Source organism: Macrotis lagotis, unplaced genomic scaffold (assembly GCF_037893015.1).
Source record: "Macrotis lagotis isolate mMagLag1 unplaced genomic scaffold, bilby.v1.9.chrom.fasta BILBYCTG106, whole genome shotgun sequence".
Taxonomy (NCBI): Eukaryota; Metazoa; Chordata; class Mammalia; order Peramelemorphia; family Peramelidae; genus Macrotis; species Macrotis lagotis.
Window position 1 is genome coordinate 215,300 of NW_027422013.1, and position 20,300 is coordinate 235,599.

The window sequence follows — 20,300 nt, forward strand, 5'->3', positions numbered from 1 at the left end:
ATTCTGATCCAGGTACACTTAATTCTTATAGTTCCTAAACCCCCAAATTTTAAGAGTATTCTGCATTAAAAAGTTGATCTATTCAGAGAGGATCAAACATCCCAATCATCCTCATGGGAGAACACAGCTGACCTTCGTTGAATCCACATTACAAATGAGATTAGGAGAAACTCAAATCTGAATTGATAGTTGCAGAATCCCAGTTTTCCTAAAGCTCTTTCTAAAAAAAATTGAAGGCAATGGGTTAAGTGACTTGCTCAAGGTCACACAGCTAGGCAATTATTAAGTGACTGAGGTCGGATTTGAACTCCAGGGTCAGTGCTCTATCCACTGTGCCACCTAGCTGTCCCCCTCAAGATCTTTTGCTAGAAGCACCTCAAAGCATATAGGACCCCTTTCTTTGTGTCGGGCTGCTTCCAAATTTGATCCTGGAAGACTTTTCACTTAGAGGAAGAATGGAAAGCATGGGGAGGCAGGGATCTGGGAGATGACCAGGTGGGTGGGTGGTGGCCCTGGTGAATTAGAAGCCTTGAGATGGAGTGTGGAGCCTAGGAAGGTCTAGGGCAGAAGAGGGGTGCCTTCCAGTGGGGGATATACTGCACATGATGGAGGGCAGGGCTTAGGGAGGAGAGGCAGGCAGGGTCCTGAGGTCCTGGCCCCAGGTGAGATTGGAAGAAAGAGTCCCTACTGGAGGCCACAGGCCTGGGTCAGGGGAGGGGATTCTTCTGGGGAGTAGGAAGCCCCTTCCTGGGTAGGCTACCTGGAAGCTGGAACTTTTGGGACTGAGAACATTTATTTCTGCCTTCCCTGGAACTGGGATTTCTCTGCCTTCTACAAGGCACTCTGGGGTTGCAGGTCCCAGGAGGGTGACACCCAGCCCCCTGCACACCTTTTGGCTGCCTTTGCCTTGGGTCACCTGCTTCTCCAGTGACCATGTGCTGAGTGTCTTCAGGTCCTCCCCGATCACTCCTTCCCTACCAGGCCTGGATATTGAACAACATCCCATTTGCTTTCCCCCAATTTTGGTCAGAAATAGAATAATAGAGAAATAGAAAACTTTGACAGATTTCTGGCAATCTTTCTGTCAAGAGATTAGAGGGGTGGATCCCAGAGCTGGAAGAAGGAAGGAAGGGAGTTGGGCGGGGAGGGAAGGAGTTCTCACAGGGGACTAGCCAGGTGCTGGGAGGGGGCACTCCCAGGAGCCTGGGGTGGAGTTTGAAGTTTGAGGGGTCTAGGGCAGAGGTGGAAGGAAGGTGGTCTTGGGGATGGGCAGGCCTAGAGGAGGGGGCAGGCAGGGTCCTGAGGTCCAGACCCTGGGGGTGATAGGATGAAGCTGCCCAGGCTGAGTCCTGAGAGGCTGAGGGAGGGGCGGGCCCCTCCCTGCCTGGGCTGCTTGAAAGGGGAGAGATTTGCAACTAAGATTATTTTAATTGACCTTCTCTGAAGCTCAGGTCTCTTCCCTGGAGCTGAGATCTCTGTCCTCTGGAAGCCAGTTCTGGGGGTGCAGGTGCCAGGTAGGTCTGTGCTGGGGCTCTCCCCATCTTCAGGCTTCTGGCTGTTCTTGCTTTGGTCTTATCTTCCTCATCGGATCACGCGCTGGTCAGCCTGCATCAATCCTCCCCCCTCCCCCAGCCTGGCTTCTGGGCAAGCCCCCCCCCCTCCTAATTATTCCAGACTCCAATCACTTCCCAAATTTCCATGACCCCTTTTTACCTCTCCTTCCTCAGACGTACCTGTAGGTTCCCCTTTCCCAAACTTTAGACCTTGCCCATAGGGACCCAGGTGTCTTGTCTTCCTGCTCCCAGCTCTTTGTTAGTGATTCCATTGCTGTACCTTCAGACCTGCCTCGCTGGCAGGATCCACAAGCCTCCCTCTAGGGGTTCCTCACCTCAGTTCTACCAAGGGGTCCCAGGAGCCTTCCTTAGCTCCTGGTTAGACTATAGGGCACAGTCATACTTTTTTCCCAGGCTCAGTGTCCTTCTAGAGTCCTTCTGGGCCTCCAGTGTCCTTGATTTCCCTCCCTTGGCTTCCCAGACCCACCCTCTGCTCCTGCTGCCCCATCCTCTTCCTTCAGAACCTTCCCAGAATCCCAGACTCTGTGTGTGTATGATACATGCAGTTTTTTTTAAGATACCCCATAAAACTGATAGGCAGCAGACATCATCTACCGAGAGCATAATGGGACAAGAGTATTGATAGAAAACACAGAGAGTTGGCAACTTTTGGTTCAACATTAGTGTAAAAGAGGTGCCATTGGTGACTGGTTGCTCTTCTTCCCCATCCCCTAGGGCTGTCCTGCTTCAGAACTGATAAGGATCCTTTCAGCCACCGGACTAGGATCTCTCCTTCTGCCTGGATAGTCTAGGTTGTCCTCAGATAAGTTAGACTTATAAAACATTGAAAAAAATGTCAGGAATTTATTTAGATCTTCTGAATAATGGGGCCAGGCTCCTGCCCTCTCAGGATGGTCTTTGTCTCATTGTTGATTCAACTGGGAAAGTCGGACTTGCAGATGCACCCAGTGGGGCCCAGGCTAATTTACAGAAACCATAGTCAGGCTTCAGATTTATATCTGGGGAGACACAGGCCTCCTTATCAGTCTTAATTAAAGACTAAGAAACCAGGTTTGGATCAGAATTTAAATATTTTAGAAATTTCATATTTACCATAGGTTAGGGAGAAAGGATGCAAGGAGGGCCGAGGAGGAGTAGAAAGGAGAGTTTTGATCAGGAGCCACTAAGGCTCTGACCTGATCCCATCTGGGAGGCCTCAACCTCTAATGCCTCCCGGCTATCTCTAGGGACTTAGTGAAGGGGAGAGGGATGAAAGGGAAAGAATAAGAGGGTGGGACCAACTGCTTTCCAAACCTCACCCTGCCTTTAGTCTTTCTCCCTTCCTTGGAGTCTCTCCCCTGAGCAGAGAGCCAGGGTCTGAGGTCCCTAATCTCTGTATATCCTTATAGGTCTGCCTCTTGCCCAGGAAGAAAAAGAGAGATCTCATCCCTTCTGGGATCCTTCTCTCTCAGCTCAGTCTGCAGAGGACCCAGGCCTGGCCCAGGCAGAGAGACCAGAGCCAGAGAGAATGGCCTCTGTGAGACATAGCCCTGCACCACAGGTAAGTGCAGTCCATCCACAGATCAATATCAGGGGCATAGGGGGTCTACACCCAAAGGAGTTTTGAACTGGGGTTTTTAATACCTTTTGATTCGCAGAAGACAGGATCTAAAAAGTCACCCGACTTGTCCAAAAGAGAAGGAAGAGATCCCCACTTCAGAATAAGACTGGGGGAGCTAAAGGGAGGTCTCTGTTAGTTATGCCAGAACCTCCACAAACATGAAGCTCCTCTTCAGGATATTGGCACACCCAGTGAACTTTGAGGTAATGGGATGAGTTATTAAAGATCAATACTCCCTCCAGTTTGGAGGGAAGACCCTCTCAAAGGGAAGGCTCTCATAGTTTTAAGGGACCTGAGAAATCCTTTGCTTAGAAAGATTTTTGCTGATGCCTTGAAGGAAGCCTAGGGGAGGAGAAGAACATTCCTACCTGGAGAAGCAAGTCATTGGAAAGTCATTGAGTCAGGAGATGGCAGGTCTTCACAAAGGATCATTGAAACAGCCTGGGGCCCTGGTTCAGAGAGTTAGAAGAGCAGGTGTAAGGAGACTAGAAAGATGGTCTGGGCTTTTTACATGTTGCCCACTCTCTGCCAGAGACCTTCCAAAGAACAGATGACTTGGTCTTCGTGTCAGAATTATCAGCATCCACCAGGTAGAGGTCAAACTGTATGCCAAAGTAGCAATCCTCAAAGCCATCTGCTAAGCAGTAGAGTGATGCTTCTATGGACCCCACATTCATCTCATACTAGTAAATGGCCATAGTTATCTAGTTGGATAAACCTCCAAATCCATGTTTTTATTTAATTAAAACAATAGAGATAACTGGATTTTGAGGAGAAAGTCATATTGACTTATTAACTTCAAATTATGGATAGAGTGCATTCTTGTTCTATTTATCAGTCCTTTCTCTGGATGCAGGTAGCATCCCTTTAGCTCCAGTCTTATTCTGAAGTGGGGGCCTCTTCTCTTTTGGACAAGTCGGGTGACTTTTTAGATCCTGTCTTCTGAGAATCAAAAAAGTATAAAAACCCCAGTTCAGGACTTTATCCATAATTTATCCTTCTTCAAACCATATTGCTTACTGCATACAATGTTCTCCTGGTTCTACACATTTCACTCTTCATTATTTCATGCAAGTCTTTCAATCTTTTTCTAAAATCATTGTGCTCATCATTTCTTATAGCACACTGGCATTCCATTGCAATCTTATCCCCCAACTTCATCAGCCATTCTCTACTTGATGGGCATTCCCAAAATATACAGTTCTTTACAGCACGAAGAGAGATGGTATGAACATTAGAGAACACATAGGTTCTTTGCCTTCCCTAAGCTAGGCAGTCATTAAGTGTCTGAGGCCTGATTTGAACTCAGGCTCTCCTGACTCTAGCACCCCTGGTGCTCTATACACTGCACCACCTGGCCCTAATCATCTTTGGAAATAGACTTTATAGAAGTATTACTGGTTCAAAGGAAATAGCCAGTTTCATAACTTTTGGCATAATTCCAAATTGTTCTCCAAAATGATTGGATCCGTTCCCAATTCTTCCAATAATGAATTAGCATGCCAATTTTTCCATATCCCCTCCAATATTTGTTGTTTTTTCCTTTGATCAGTTTAGGCAATCTGAAAGGTATAAAGATATCTCAAGGTTGTTTTAATTTGTATTTATCTAATGGTTAATGATTCTTTTAAGATTTTATTTTAAGTATTACAATTTTCCCCTTATTCTTGCTTCCCTCCTCCCACCTTCACAAAGAATGCAGTCTGTTATTCTTTACATTGTTTCCATAGTGTACATTGATCTAAGTTGAAAGTGATGCTCTCATCACTCTCATCACTCATCATAAATTTAGGGAAGAAAAATAAAATGCAAGTGATACTTGTACAAAAATATTCCTAGCAGCCCTGTTTGTGGTGGCAAAGAACTGGAAATCAAGTCAATGTCCTTCAGTTGGGGAACAGCTGAACAAACTGTGGTCTATGCATGTCATGGAACACTATTTCCTTTTAGAAACCAGGAGGGATGGGAATTCAGGGAAGCCTGGAAGGATCTGCATGCACTGATGCTGAGTGAGATGAGCAGAACCAGAAGAACATTGTACACTAACAACAACTGGGGGCTGATGATCCACCTGGATGGCCTTGCTCCTTCCATCAGTACAACAAATAGAGACAATTTGGGGGCATCTTTGATGGAGAATCCCATCTGCATCCTGAGAAAGAACTGGGGAGTTTGAACAAAGACCAAAAACTATTACCTTTAATTTAGGGAAAAAACCTGCTATCTTATTGTCTGATTTTGCTCTCTCTTATACTTTATGTTTCTTCCTTAAGGATATGATTTCTCTCTCATCACACTCAATTTGGATCAATGTATACCATGGAAACAATGTAAGGACTGGCAAATTGCCTTCTGTGGGGGGTGGGGTGGGGGGGGAGGGAAGTAAGATTGGGGGGGGATTGTAAAACTCAAATAAAATCTTTAAAAAATATATATAAATGATAGCAAAGCTACATAATAAGATAACAGGTTTTTTTTCCCCAAAATTGAAGGTAATAGTCTTTGGTCTTTGTTCAAACTCCACAATTCTTTCTCTGGATACAGATGGTATTCTCCATTGCAGACAGCCCCACATTGTCCCTGATGGTTGCACTGATAGAATGAGCAAGTCCATCAAGGTTGATCTTCACCCCCATGTTGCTATTAGGGTGTACAATGTTCTTCTGATTCTGCTCATCTCACTCAGCATCAATTCATGCAAATCCCTCCAGGTTTCACTGAATTCCCATCCATCCTGGTTTCTAATAGAATAATAGTGTTCCATGACATACATATACCACAGTTTGTTCAGCCATTCCCCAATCGAAGGACATTCACTTAATTTCCAATTCTTTCTCACCACAAACAGAGCTACTATAACTATTTTTGTACAAGTGGTGTTTTTACCCTTTTTTCATAATCTCTTCAGGGTATAGACCCAGTAGTGGTATGGCTGTATCAAAGGGTATGCACATTTTTGTTGCCCTTTAGGCATAATTCCAAATTGCTCTCCAGAAAGGTTGGATGAGTTCACAGCTCCACCAACAATGTATTAGTGTCCCAGATTTCCCCGCATCCCTTCCAATATTGATCATTGTTCTTTCTGGTCATATTGGCCAGTCTGAGAGGTGTGCCTAAGAGCTGCTTTAATTTGCATTTCTCTATTAAGTAGTGATTTTGAGCAATTTTTCATATGACTATGGATTACTTTGATTTCCTAATCTGTAAATTACCTTTGTATATCTTTTGAGTATTTGTCAATTGGGTAATGGCTTGTTTTTTTGGAAATTTGACTCAGTTTTCTGTATATTTTAGAAATGAGTCCTTTGTCAGAAATACTAGTTGTAAAAATTGTTTACCAATTTATTACATTTCTTTTGATCTTGGTTACAGTGGTTTTGTCTGTGCTAATTATTAATAATTTTAAAGCATTTTTTTCTTTATGAAACTGCCTGGTTATATCCTTTGATTATTTTTGAAATGGGTAAATGACCTGTATTCTTATCAATTTAACAAAGTTCTCTATATATTTAGTTATGAGAACTTTCTCTGAGAGCAATCTTTAAATATTTCCCTCAATTTTTTGCTTTTCTTTGAGCTTGTTTATATTTTAATATAATATAATTGAAATTATCCATTTTATACTTAACTCTTATCTCTTATCTATTCATAAATTACTCTCCTATCCAAAAGTCTGATAAATAATGATCCATGTTCTTCATATCTCCATGTAATATTTTTCTTAAATATTGCACATATAAATCCATTATGTAAAGTTTCCTCTTTTATGTACACAATAAAATGATCATTTAAATTTCTTGTGTTGCATATCTATTTTGACTTTATCTTGGTAAATGTTATGATATTAATATTTGTCTAGTTTCTGTCTTACTGCAACTCACAATCTCAAGTTTATATTCTTTTCAACTGCAAGGTTATTAGAGTTATTTGATGCCATAAATGGTATCTACTCTTTCCATTGATCTACTTTTCTATTTTTTTGTGCCAGATAGTTTTGGTAATCTTCTTTTAATAATAGATTTTAAGATCTGGTATTGCTAAATCACCTTTCTTTTAATTTTTAAAATTATTTGATATTCTTAACTTTTTTCCAAATGAATTTTGTTATTATTTTTTCCTAATTGAATAAAATCATTTTTTGGTGATAAAATTGGGATAACTTTGAATTAGTTCAGGTAAAAATGTCATTTTTATTATATTGGCCCTGCCTATCCATGGACAATTAATATTGTTTCAGATATTTAAATTTAATTTCATTTGTATAAATTTTTTTTTGTAATTTTGTTCACACGGTTCCTGGATTTTTTGGTGTAGTATGTTCTCAGGTATATTATACTGTCTAGAATTAATTTTTAAACGTGCTTCCTTTTTCTATTAATCATTTTTGTAAAATTTGGCATTGAGTCTATGAGATTTTGACACATTTAATTCATCATGACATCAAACTATTCTCAGATTGGATATTAAGTTCATTTTTGAATAATAGTATATTTTTTAAGGTTTACCTTGGGCTACAATCACAGCTCATAGTTGGAGTTTTTTCCCAATTCTTATTTTTACTTTTTTTCTTATTATTTTTCCCAGATACGTGTGAAAATAAGTTTTAATTTTCATCTTTAAACTTTGAGTTCTGAATTCTCTCCCTTCTTCCCATGCCATTCCCCCTAATTGAGAAGGCAAATTATTTGATATAGTTTAAAATTGTGTAGTGATGCAAAATATTATCATAATAGTCATGTTGTGAAAGTAAACATACCCTGCACCCCTGTCAAAAGAAACCTCGAGAAACATAAAGTTAAAAACAAGTATACTTCAATCTGTAATGAGACACCGTGAATTTTGTCTTTGGGGTGCATAGTATTCTTTATCATAAGTCCTTCAGAGTTGTCTTGGGTCACAGCACTGCTGAGAAAAGGAAAGTCCCCTACAAGTGACCATCCTATTCCTGTTACTTTGTAGAGAATCCATTTCCCATTGCACCTGCTTATGTAAGTTTTTCCTGGTTTTTCCCAAGAGCATCCTGCTCATCATTTCATATAGAAGAAGAGTATCCCATCGTAATCACAAATCACAATTTGTTCAGCCATTCCCCAACTGATGGAAATTCCTTCAATATCCAGCTCCCTGCCACAACAAAAGAGCTGTTAGAAATATCCTTGTGTGTGAAGGTCCTTTTCCTTCCTCTTCTGGAATACATCTCTGGTAGTGGCATTGCTCTGTCAAAGGGTAGGCAAGATTTTATAGCCCTTTGAGCATAGTTCCAAACTGCTCTATAGAACTGAAGGATAGGCTGGGGAGGGAGTTTTAGAAGGGTTTGTAGATTAAGATTAGGATGGTGGTGGGAGGAGTAGGTCAAATAAGAAATACTTATGCCTATTCTGATGAGGGAGCAAATTCATGTTACTTTCTTTTTCCTCCAAGATACTCATACTTCTCTGATCCATCAGATTTTTTTTTTAGGCATAGGCATATGGGGTTAAGTGGCTTGCCCAAGGCCATACAGCTAGGATCCATCAGATTTCTAATTCAATAGTGAGTAGAAATCCACATTAAGACATTTCTTTTTGTTTGTTTGTTTGGGTTTTTTTTGTTTTTTAGGCTTTTGCAAGGCAAATGGGGTTAAGTGGCTTGCCCAAGGCCACATGGCTAGGTAATTATTAAGTGTCTGATTCCAGATTTGAAACCAGGTACTCCTGACTCCAAGGCCAGTGCTTTATCCATTATGCCACCTAGCCGCCCCACACATTAAGACATTTCTCAACTTTATTACAATTAAAAATGTGAGATGTACTTTTCAGTATTCCACTGGACTTTTCAATACTATGGTTCTGAATCTCATAAAGGTTGGGACCTTTGGGTAAATCCTTCTCTCTGATTCAGTTTCCTTCTGTAAATTGATGAACATTGGACTGGATCAATTCTGAAGTGTGTTCAACCTGTAAGTTTTATGAATTTTATCATTTTAGGTGGTGGTGACATTCAAAGATGTGGCTGTAGACTTTACCCCAGGGGAGTGGGGTCTGTTGGATGATGCTCAGAAAAAGCTGTACAAGGATGTCATGCTGGAGAATGCTCAGAACTTACTTTTCCTAGGTAAAGACCATTTCCCTTGGAGGTAGAATATGCCACCAAAAGGAGTGTCTTCATTACCTTCCTAGGGTATAGCGTTTAGGGCCTTTATCACCTCTTAGAAAGGCCAAAAATGTTGGCATCCTATGTCTAAGAGACAAGATTCCCCTGTTGCTTGGTGTTTTTAACAGAGGTCATTGTGTGGGGGATAGACATCTAGGAGTTTGCTTTGTGATACCTGAAGCACTTTCCTTCTTAATCTACGCAGCTTCAGGTCAAGGACCAAACCAATGGTCCTGAATCTTCGAGTTGGGATGAATCTCAGGCAGTGCAAGTGTCACCACAATCTGGACGTGAATTTTGTCTGCAAAGTCTCTAAACATTGATCCTATATTCATCTACTATTAGCTTGGTCCAGTGGCTATTGGCTTTCTTATTATATTAGCCGTGCCTATCTATGAACAGTTAATATTGTTCCAGATATTTAAATTTGATTTTATTTGTTTACAATTTTTTTGTAATTTTGTTTACATAGTTCCTGGATTGTTTCTCATATGTCATCTCATATGGTCTTCACAGCTTTTTGATTTTGGTCCTGCTATTACCCCATTGGATAGTTTAGAACTTGGAGGCAAACAGAGATGAAGTGATTTGTCAATGGGCTCACAACTAGTATGTTTCTGAGGCCAGATTTGATCTCAATTCTTTCTGACTCCAGTTCCAGTGCTCCCTCCTCTGCACTATCAGCTTCCTCTAAATTATAATTATAATAAAAACTATGAATTGTAGCTGTTCCTCTATGAGGGTGATAGACAAAATTGGAATTTTCTTATTCTAAATTGATGCCACACTTTCTGTTGTCCCTCTCCTCACTTCTCATAATCCCCAAAGCTCCTAGCAATAACCACTGGACACTTTCTTTGAGTCTTCCTTGGGACCTTCTTGTGGTTCTTGCTTGCATTTCCCCTTCCCAATTAAGATTAGATTGCAAGTTAATTTCATCCTCATTCCTAATTTATTCCTCATGCTTAGGATTTCCAGTTTCCAGAGAAGATTTATTCCCCTACTCGGAGCAAGAAGACCTGAGGACCTCCTGGCCAGGTGAGTGAGGAGACAGCTACTTTTTAGCAGTAAGATCTTGGACAAGTACCTGGACCTCTGGACCTCAGTTTCCTCATTTATTAAATAAGGCTATTGAATCCCCAGGACTTTCAGTTCCCTGGTAGTGATACTTCAGTGATCCCATTAGCAATCTTTGTTGGCCATTTGGGGGCATGGAACTCCCCCTTCAATTACCTAGAGAGGACTGAGGCATCTAATATGAGCTTTTTTTCTCAAGCCCTTCCAACAAGCATTTATTAAGTGCTTATGATGTGCCAGACTCTTTGCTAAGCACCAGAGACATAAGGAGGTTCTTTGCTCTCAAGAAACTCACAGGCTCACGAGAAAGATAACTGGGACACAATTATGTAAAACCTGCTTTATCCAGAATAAGCCAGTCAGGCAAGAGAAGGAGGATTAAAGGGACCTGAAAGAGTCTTATGGAAGGAGAGCTTGTTCTTCAGAGAAGCCAGATTGAGCATTCTAGGCAGAGAATCCAAGGTAATACCATGATATTGGAAGATAGGTATTCCATTCATGAAACAGAAAGGAGGCCTCTTTTCTCCTGGATTCTAGTCTATGTGGAAGTGAAAGAAGCCTGGTGAAAGAAGACAAGAAAGGGAGAAGAGGAGAAGGAGATGAAGGAATTGAAGAGCCCAGCAGAGGATTTGGTCTTTGGTTTTGGTGCTAGGAAGCCACAGGAGATGTTTAAGGAGGGAGTGACATGGTCAAGCAAGAGTTTAGGAAAATGAATTTGGTGGCTGGTAGGATGATTGAGACACCTGAGGCGATGAAGCCAACCAGCCAGTGTTTGTAATATCTCAGGTGTGAGGTTGAACCCTGGAATGAGAAAGGGACAATGTTGGGAAAGAAAGGAGGGATGTGTTTGAGAGGTGTTGCTAAGGTGGAATCAACAGGATCTTGAAAGAGATGAAATGGAGGAGGGAGAAAGTGGATGACACCAAAGTATGAGTCTGGCTGATTGGGAGGGTATGTCCTGAATAGTAATAGGAAAGGAGGAAGACGGAAATAATAGGAAGAAAGAAAACAAGTTTAGTTTTGGACATGTAATGAGAAGTACCAGGGGAGAGGAGTATCTCCAGAACATAGAGGCCAGGGAAGAAATTGTTAATGAAATGTGGGTGATTTTTGTATCAGTCTACAAAAAGATCAAGGAGAATGAAGGTTGAGAGATCATTGGGTTTTTTTTTTTTTTGGTTTTATTTATTTAATTTTGTTTAAATTTTTTTATTAAAGATATTTGAGTTTTATAATTTTCCCCCCAATCTTACTTCTCCCTTTCCCCCACGGAAAGCAATCTGTCAGTCTTTACTTTGTTTCCATGTTGTACCTTGATCCAAATTGAGTGTGATGAGAGAAATCATATCCTTAAGGAAGAAACAAGAAGTCTAAGAGGTAACAATCTCAGACAATAAGACACCTGTTGTTTTGCATAATTAAAGGGACTAGTCCTTGCACTTTGTTCAAACTCCACAGCTCTTTATCTGGATACACATGGTGCTCTCCTTTGTAGACAGCCCCAAATTGTTCCCGATTGTTTTTAGAAAGGAGAACCCACCAACTTGTGTAAAAGGAACAAGGACAAATACAGCATTGACAAAGAAAGGATGTGTCATGCTGTAATACATCTCTCATGTCATGTCCCTGTATGTCCTTTGATTCAGTTATAACTGGAGACTTCTAAAGATATCAAAGGGGGCACCTAGATGGCACAGTGGATAGAGCACCGGCCCTGGAGTCAGGAAGACTGAGTTCAAATCTGTCCTCAGACACTTAATAATTAGCGAGCTGTGTGGCCTTCAGCAAGTCATTTCACCCCATTACCTCCATTTTCAGTGTTGTGTGAATCTGACCTATCCATGTGATCTCCCACCCACTAGCTATATTTGACTTTCTATCCAGAATACAAGGATGTGGTCCCTTACCTAGGTCTGAAGGGGAAAGCTAAGGAGAATTCTACAGGCTATCCTGGGAAGGGATTTCACCTTAATAGTTTGTTTGGGAGCAGCTAGATGGTGCAGTGGATGGAGCACTGGCCTTGGAATCAGGACTGGAGTTTGAATTCAGTCCCTGACACTTACCAGCTGTGTGACCTTGGGCAAGTCCCTTTACCCTAATTGCCTCACATCCAGGACCATCTCCAATCATCCTAATTCATATCTGGCCACTGGACCCATATGGCTCTGAAAGAGAAAGTGAGTCTGGGAACTTAGCACAGAACCCCCTCACTCAAATCCAATTCATGTACTTGTCATGGCATCACCTCTATGATGTTGTGGTCTTCTTCAAAAATGGAGGATAAGCATTATTATCCCTTTCCTGTTCACCACAAGAATCACTAATGACAAAAGATCAGCAATGGATTCATGGATTTTTTATAATTGACTCATACCAAGTGATGTAATCATTGATAAATGAACCTGAAGATCAATTGCATGTATTGCTTTGACTTTGTTTTTAAACTATGTTGATTTTGAAAATAAACTTTTTAAGAGAAAATAGCTTTAATTTCTACTTCATTATTTAATTATTTTTGCCCTGACACAATGCCTATATTCTGAAAGAAGTAACTGAAGGATTGACCTGCAGTGTAAGTTGCAGATAAGTAATGAGAAAAACATAAATTCTGTCATCTCTGGAGGTCTGTGATAAATTATGATTTTTTCAATATAGCTTGTAACGTGCCTGGCCTGATTATGGATCTGGATCAGGGAACCTGTCAACTGTGGTGAAGATATTGCTGATGATAGGGAAATTTCTGTTTCAAATACAGAAAGCAAGTGAGGGTCTGGGCATGTTTGAGAACATGGGCATGAGATGGCCTGGGAAAGAATCTATCATGTCTCAGGTAAGGTCTCTTCTACAGCAAACAAAAATTCATGTTGAGTAGGATGACAACAGAAATGACATTATGCTTAAAAATATGATGGATAGGGGAGGTTAGGTGGCACAGTGGATAGAGCACTGGCCTGGGAGTCAGGAGGACCCAAGTTCAAATCCGGCCTCAGACCCTTAATAATTACCTAGCTGTGTGGCCTTGGGCAAGCCACTTAACCCCACTGCCTTGCAAAAACCTAAAAAAAAAAGATGGCTAAAGAAAGATACGTTAGTTAGTAAAATAAGAGTACTATTAAGTATATATCCAACAATTGATACCATACCTAGAGATCTGAAAAGATTGCTTCTTTATTTTATTTTTCATTGCAATTTTGTTTTTTTTTCAAATTTTATGCAAAGGTAGTTTTCAACCATCATCTATTTGTAAGTTTGAGTTGCACATTTTTCTATCACCTTCCCTTCCCTCCCCTTTCCCCATGGAGGCGAACAATCTGGTAAAAGTTGTACATGAAAAGCATGTTTAACACATTCCCCTATTAGTCATGTTGAGAAAGAAGAATTAGAACTAAGGGCAGAAAAACCATAAGAAAAAAAAGGAAAATAAAAATAGTGAGATCTGAATAGATTAAAATATGGGTGTCACTCCGAACATTATTATAGGATAATAGAAAAGAGTAAGTCTTTATCTTAGTGTGAAATTCATGTAGAATGACTGCAATAGGGTGCAGCTAGGTGGCGCAGTGGATAAAGCACTGGCCCTGGAGTCAGGAGTACCTGGCTTCAAATCTGGTCTCAGACACTTAATAATTACCTAGCTGTGTGGCCTTGGGCAAGCCACTTAACCCCATTTGCTTGCAAAAAACCTAAAAAGAATAAAAATTTAAAAAAAAGAATGACTGCAATAGAACATCAAAACTAGTCCAAACAAAAGACTAGAATGATCACCTGATCAGAACAAAATCAAATTGTCATTAGCAAAATGCATTTGAAGAAAGGAGCAAAAGTACAATGGAGAACATCTGTCCACTGAGGTAGACAGCATACTCAATCACCAAGTTTTGGTTCTAATCTCTGGCACTACCATTTGGATCAAATCACTCAGCCTTTCAGAGCTCATGGCCAGAGTTTTAATATTGACAGGGCTGGCTCTGCATTTGTGTCAGGTTTGTTATGAGGATTCAATGCAATTGGGTGTGGAACTTGTTCATTAAATTGCCCTATAGGAGTAAACTAATAACATTTTAAAATGATTGATTTAAATGAATGATTCTGATTGAAGACTCTTCTTTTTGGCTGGAAAAATTGAATGTCAGTTTCCTATCTGTCAATGAAAGGAAGAGAATATATTTATATACAAGTGTGTATTTTTTTCCCCCATCAGATGCAGAGACCAGGTTTGATGAGGAGATAAGTGCAAATCTGAAAATGACCTCTTGGAATGACTATTCTCATTATGGTGAAGAGAAGGCTCAACTTGGTAAACATCAGAGAATCCACATTATTGAGAAAGAATATGAACATACTCCACATGGAAAAACATTCAGAAAGCATTCTAGCCTTACTAAGAGAATCCTACCTGGAGAGAAACGTTATGTGTGTGAGGTGTGTGGTAAAACTTTTGGAGGCATAACTGTCCTTAGTGTGCATCAGAGAATCCACACTGGAGAGAAATCTTATGAATGCAATGAATGTGGTAAGACTTTTAATGTAGCCTCTTCCCTTATTACACATCAGAGAGTTCACACTGGAGAGAAACGTTATGTGTGTGAGGTGTGTGGTAAAGCTTTTTGGGCCATAACTTCTCTTAGTGTGCATCAGAGAATCCACACTGGAGAGAAACCTTATGAATGCAATGACTGTGGTAAGGCTTTTAATGTATCCTCTTCCCTTGTTACACATCAGAGAATTCACACTGGAGAGAAGCCTTATAAATGTTATCAATGTGGAAAGGCTTTCAGAGACAGCTCTACTTTCGTTAAACACCAGAGAATTCACACTGGAGAGAAACCTTATGAATGTCATGAATGTGGAAAAGCTTTTAGTGAACGGTCTTATCTGAATAAACATCGGAGAATTCACAGTGGAGAGAAACCTTATGAATGTCATGAATGCGGGTGGACTTTCACATTCAACTCCAATCTTGCTCAACATCAGAAAATCCACCATGAAGAAAAATCCTATGTATGTGATCAGTGTGGAAAGGCTTTCACACAGAGCTCTAGTCTCAATAAACATCAGAGAAGCCACAGTAGACAGAAAACTTCTCAATAAAGATCACTGTGGAAAGACATATATACAAAGCAAGTCTTGCTCAACATCAGAGAATTCATACTGGACAAAAACCCTGTTAGTATCATGAATGGTAAAGCTTCTAGTATATGTTCATCCCTTAGTATCAGAAAATCCACAGTAGAGGGAAATTAATTAATTAGATTGAAAAATTAATTAATTAATATCCTCAGTGTGAAAAATCCTTCAGACTTAACGCATTCCTTATTAACCATTGGAGGATTTACCTGAAATCCAAATCACATCCGTTATAAATGTACAGAGGCGTACAAATGGAGTAAGAACTTGTTAGGTATAAGAAAATTCATCTTGGGAACAAACTTGATGAAAACCCAATGTGGGATCATCTTGGCCTTTCCATCAGAGGATGGAGAGTGGAATGAAAACTCATGAATGTACATTCCTTGAAAGATAGAGGTCACTGGACACAGCTATATTCATACCGGGAAGAAGTTTTCTAAAATAATTGGAAAAGACTTTAGCTGCATTTGATATGAGTATTCATTGGAACATCTTGCTGTAGATAAAACTGGTGGATCTAAATATTTAGGGAAGATCTCCCTGTAGAAAAGACCTCATTAGACATTACAAATTTCATCCTCTGCCTAAATCCCTGAAAATGAACACGATTTTCCACCAAAATCCTAAAGTTTGCATAATTCCCCTAAAATATTTCAAGACATTCTTAGCCCAAAATTTCTTCAGCCATTTCCCAGTGATTGTGTACTCATGATAGCTGGCACATAAATTCCTAGTAGAACTATTTTGTTATCTTTTGAACATTACTTTGGTAGCAATTTATTTAGGCTTTCTAATGGCCCAGTGAATAGAGGGCTATCCATGAATCAACAATAATTAAGTTCATTTAACCCCATTTACCTTGCAAAAACCTAAAAACAAAAACAAACAAAATTGAGTTCAAATTCAATTCCTGGTACCTTACAGGTGAGTGACTCTGGGAATGTTGCTTGACCTATTTCTGCCTCAGTTTCCTTACCTGTAGAATGGGGTTACTAAAAGCCTCTACCTCCCAGAGTTCACAAGAGGTTCAAATGAGACAATATTTGGCAAATGCTTTTCAAACATTAAATCACTATATTAATGCTAGATAGCATTTTTCTAGAATCATAATTCATGACAAGTCAGTGTATTAACATGCATGGATAGTTTCATCACTTTTTCTTTTATTGAAATCAATAACCAGAAGAGTGTAGATAAAAGCATTTTGTTGCAATGGATTGGCAACAAAGTTTTTCATTAGAAAACTGAGTTCCAACCCAGTTTTAGGTACTCTCTTGCTGGGATCTCTGTGTCTCCATTTATTCATCTTTAAAATGAGGAGGTTGGGCTCAGTTTCTTCTGTGGTTCCTTCCCACCTTAAGTTTGTGTTATTAATCAAAAGTCCAAGCTTATTTTTATTGATGGAGCTCTGATCCCTATATATGTGTGTGTGTGTGTGTGTGTGTGTGTGTGTGTGTTACCAGAGAAACCTGTTGAAATAATTTTTCTCTGTTTCCTGATTTCTTTCTTATTTGGGCTGCATCAATTTTGTTTGTGCAAACATTTTTTAATTTAATGTTTAGTGGGGATAAGGGAGTGTTGAACAGTTGTGATCAGATAACTTCATTTTAGGTTTCTCCACAGATGGCAGTGATCCAGATGTATGGAGCTTATATCAAGTATAAGTAAACTTAAATCTTTTGCATTATGATGGCCAAAAATGCCATATTGAGATCAAAATGAATCACTAGCTGAATTATCTTAATCCAAATATCACAGAACATATTATTCCGCTTTTTGATCATCACTGGTTCAATGGCGCCCTTATCTCAGGCTTTCAAGAGTATGACAGTGCCCACTCTCTTTGTTTCATATTTGTTGTAAGGATCCAATGCAATTGTGTGTGGAATTCTTTGTTTAATTGTCCTTGTTGTAAGTTAATAGTATTTTTTCATGATTGATTCTGCCCATTTAAGATGGAAGACTCTTTTTGACTGGAGAAATTGAATATTAGTTATTTTACTTTCTGCCAACAGAAGGGAAAGAACATACATATGTGTTTATATATTTGTTTATTTTCATGAGATGCAGGTTTGATGAAGGGATGAGTATAAAACAGAAAATGACCTCTTGGAATGACTTCTCATTATGGTGAAGAGAGGGCTCATCTTGGGAAATGCCAGAAAACCCATATGGTTGAGAAACAATATGAATGCACTAAATATGGAAAAACTTTCAGAAAGCATTCTAGTGTTACTAAACATAAGAGAATCTTCCCTAGAGAGAAACTTTGAGTGTGAAGAACATGTAAAGTTTTTTTGTAACAACTCTTCTCTTATGTTACATTAGAGAATCCACCCTGGAGAGAAACCTTATGAATGTAACCATGAAGGAAAGGTTTTCACACAAAATTCTAATCTATTTCAATATCAGAGAATTCACATTGGAGAGATGTTTTAAGAATGCAATCAATGTGGAAAGACTTCACACAGCACCCCATTCTCTCTAGACATCAAAGAATCCACACCAGAGAGAAAGTTTATGAATGTAATCAGTGTGGAAAGACTTTCACATACAGGGGGAGTCTAGCAGGTCATCAGAGAATCCACACTGGAGAGAAACCTTATGAATGTAATCAATGTGGAAAGACTTTCACACAAAGCTCCAGTCTCTCTAAGCATCAGAGAATCTGCATTGGAGAAAAACCTTATGGATGACATGAATATGTAAAACTTTTAGTATACATACTTCCCTTATTACGCATCAGAGAATTCACATTGGAGAGAAACTTTATGAATGCAATCAAAGTAGAAAGACTTTCAAATTCTGTGCCAATCTAGCTGGTCATCAAGAGATCCACACTGCAGATAAGATTTGTGAATGTAATCGATATGGAAAGGTTTTCAGAAATTATCCAACTAAACATCAGAGAATTCACACTGGACAGAAACCATATGAAGAATATGAATGTGGTAAAGTTTTTAGTGTATACCCTTCCCCTATTACACATCAGAGAATCACTGGAGAAAAACCTTAATGTAATGTATCTTTTGTTCTTAAGAAAGGCCCTGACATCTGAGAGATGATAGTATGACAAACACATGAATTGGATTTGAATGAGGGGGAACCACCAGTCTTACTTTCTCCTCTGGAACTTTCTAGGTGGCCAGATATAAATCAGGATGCCTAGAGATGAACCTGGATGGGAGCCAAACAGGAAGAAGTGACTAGCCCAAAGTCACACAGATAGTGTCAAGTCTCTAAGACCAGATTTGCATTCCCATCCTGACTCCAAGGCCAGTACTCTATCCACTGTGCCATCTAGCTACCCTAGAAAAACTTTATGGAGTTCATCAATATGGAACAGCTTTCATGTAGAGTTCCAGTCTAGCTAGACATTGGGGGATCCACCTTGGAGAGAAATCTTAGAAATATTACTGATGTGATCAAGCTTTAGTGTACATTGTCATCTGATTGACCATTAGAGGATCCACTGGAGAAAAACCTTATGGTCAAACTTTCAATTCATTTTCTACTCTTAACTAAATATCAGAGAATCCCAGATGAACAGCCTCCTTATATCTTCAATGTGGAAAATACTTCAGACTTAAGATATCTCTTATTTCCCATTGAAAACTTCACATAAAATAGAAATCACATCATCATATTAAAAGTGGACAGTTAAATGGAGTATTGAGGTTGTTATGTATAAGAAAATTCATCTTGAGAATAAGACCTATGTGGACCAACCATAGGAAGCTCTTCAGCCCAAGATCTCTTCCTGTACATCAGAGAATACATAATGGAAAGAAGACTCATGAATGTCCATGAGGAGCCTGTCTTTCCCTAGATGTTGGAAGTCACTGGCCACAACAATATTTACTCTGAGAAGAAGCTTTGTAAAAGCATTATTGTGAGACCTTCTTCACCTAGATCTCATGTCTCTATTGGAAAAATCTTGCTGAGATAAAACTTAGGGGATCTAATTACTAAGAGAAGGCCTCTCCCTATAGGGCAGATTTCATGAGTCATTGCAAATTTCATTCTTTGCACAAAATTCTGAAAATGGACCATTTTTCTTCAAAATTCTATGGCTTTCCACAGCTCCCCTGAAATATTCTCTGAGATTCCAGTGCCAAAACTTTTTCAGCCATTCCTGAGTGGTTGGGTACCACTTTGCCTCATGATGTTAGTTGACATAAAAAATCCTAGTAGAAATATTTTATCTTTTGGACTTTTTTGGTAACAATTTCTTTAGCCTGCATCATGACCCAGTGGACAGAGATGTGTCCCTGAACGGACTACACCTCAGTTCAGTTTCAATCTCTGGTACTTACTGGGTGAGTGACCCTGAGCACATCACTTGACCTATTCCTGTCTCAGTTTCCCTGGCTATAGAATGGGGTTAATAGCATCTGCCTTGTAGGTTTGATGAGAGGATCAAATGAAACAATGCTTGGCAAGTGCTTTGCAAATATTAGCAAATATTGATATCAATCCCAGCTATTTATTATTTCTAGGATCATAACTCATGGCAAATTCAGTGCATTAACATGCATGGATAGTTTCATCATTTTTCCTTTTTATTGAAATTGATATTCAGAAGAGTATAAATAAAAGTATTATGTTGTGTTGGATTGGAGACAGGCTTTATTGTTGGGAAGCTGTGGATTCAAGTCCAGCCTCAAGTGCTTTCTTTGCTGTCTAACTCTGGGCATGGTATCTGTGCCTTCATTTACTCAACTCTAAAATGAGAAGATTGGACTCAGTCTCCTCTGGTGTCTTCCAGTCCCAAGTCTGTGTTATTA

At 39.6% G+C, this 20,300-nt stretch overlaps 1 pseudogene; it reads left to right on the top strand.

Moving 5' to 3' along the window:
* The window catches only part of LOC141504108 (uncharacterized), a 34,108-nt pseudogene extending 15,579 nt beyond the window's left edge, over positions 1–18,529 (top strand).
* Positions 18,530–20,300: the final 1,771 nt, after the last annotated feature.